Source organism: Hoplias malabaricus, chromosome 13 (assembly GCF_029633855.1).
Source record: "Hoplias malabaricus isolate fHopMal1 chromosome 13, fHopMal1.hap1, whole genome shotgun sequence".
Lineage (NCBI taxonomy): Eukaryota > Metazoa > Chordata > Actinopteri > Characiformes > Erythrinidae > Hoplias > Hoplias malabaricus.
In genome coordinates this window covers 15,465,118-15,467,130 of record NC_089812.1, presented here as the reverse complement: position 1 = coordinate 15,467,130, position 2,013 = coordinate 15,465,118, and positions in this window count along the sequence as shown.

Sequence of the window (2,013 nt, the reverse complement as noted above, 5' to 3'; positions counted from 1 at the left end):
TGCCACACCTAATCAGATATGCATTCCATGTCCAAATAATTATTTTATAATATTAAAAATATGTAAAACAGATAAATATATAAAACAGATAAATTACTCATGCATGATTTCATCACTGTATTTTTTTTCCTGCAGCTTGAACATAGCTGTGACGATTTGATTGCCTTCAGCCTGAGATCAGGAACTGACCCAACGGTCCTTTGTGGCCCATATTTTTAGGGGGATTTATACCCATTTAGTCATTGCATGGCTTTGGGCATAGTAACTGTAGGTTCATGTGCAGCTGATCCAGAGTGTCCAGTTCTCTGGTTTCTCTGGTCCCTAAAACACTTGTATTATTATGTCACCCTATAACCCTATAAACACTTGTATATAAAACACTTTAATGTTATGATATTATTTTTTTATCAGTGGCAATGATGACATTGTATTGACCACAAAAATATCTATAAGTGACCAGCCTAAATATATACTGTATATCAATATCACTATATATGTGCTGGACTGGGGTTCTGTTCAGGGTGTGTTTCTGTTTAGCGCTCAGTAATTCCAGGTAGGCTCTGGACCCACCATAACTCTCATCAGGATGAAGCAATTACAAAAGAGGAATCAATGAATGTATGTCACACATACAGTCAGTGGTTCCAAAACCACACCTTGAGGAGTCAGTCAAAGAGAACCTAGAACTATTCTTTTGTTAGTTTGCTGCTCATTGGTGTATCCATAGTTCTATCTATAGACTTCCAACCAACACTTTTTTTTATATATACATGCTCAAGACTGCACTTTTATTTGAAAGTGAGGGTTATGATCCTTAATTCAGTTATATTTGTGTAGCTTAGACATTTCAGATTTCCATTTGAAAACACATAAAACTGAATGTTTACATTTCCACCAGCTCCTAAATCCCATGCTGGCGGCCACCCCATCAGCAGAACTGAAAGCTTTATGAAGGGAATCATAATCATTTTGCGGTTGGTTGGTGAGATGGCCGTGGCGGGTCACTCTGCTTGTGTGGTGCTGTTGGTTTTGCAGTTGCCGTGTCGGCCTGGAGGCTTCGGGTGAAGGCCTGAAGGCTCTCACTGGAGAAATGCTCTCCACAGGTCAGTGGGCAGGATCTGTCGTGCACCATCCAAGCACCTCACCAATCTCACCTGGAGGTAAACACCAGACATCTGTCTCTGGAGACCTCAGGGGAGTTATGAAGTTCATGAGACCAGACAGAGTGGATTTTGTTGATGTTGTTGGGCCACATGGATATTATTGTTGTATAAGAACCCAGCTGGTGCTGTGTATCATTTTATTATTTCATATCCCCACATACATATGTAGCTAAGCAATTTTCTGATGTTCACTCTCCAAAGAAAAAGCATTTATCTTCATGTTTGTGGATGTTAAGTTTACTACATCATTTCATCACAGCAGATTCACACTGTATGACAATTTCATGATGAATGGACCAATAGAAATGCTCCAAAATGACTTGAAATTAAATCCATTGAATATTAAGAAGGTTTTACTTTTTGCCTCTCTTATAAATTTCCTTTTTTTGGACAGTGATTAGGTGTGACACCAGCATGGCTATGAAATTTGAGAATGTAGTTAGACTGTGAGTCAGATCTGTCCCCTATAGAAAAATATATGCAGCAAGCCAAATTATGCAGCAGGATCTTCAAACCTTAGCACATATACCATATGATTAGTTTTGATTTGTAGTTATTTTACAATCATTATGTGGCTCCCATCCACTAGTGGCACTATTGCTTTTGTTAAATCCATACAGACACATGAAGAATAGCTACAGAAGCTGTGATCTGTTTGGTAGAGAATTACACAAGCACCAAACCATGTGGTTTCTAATATTTTGGAGCTTAGAGTGAGGTTTAGTGTTGGGGTTAGGTTTATGGTTAGTGTTAGGGCGAGGTTTAGGGTTAAGGGCAGAGATTTTTTTGGTGCTGATTTGTCATTAAAAATCCACTAAAATATATATACAATGTGTGTCCTGGGAAGGAA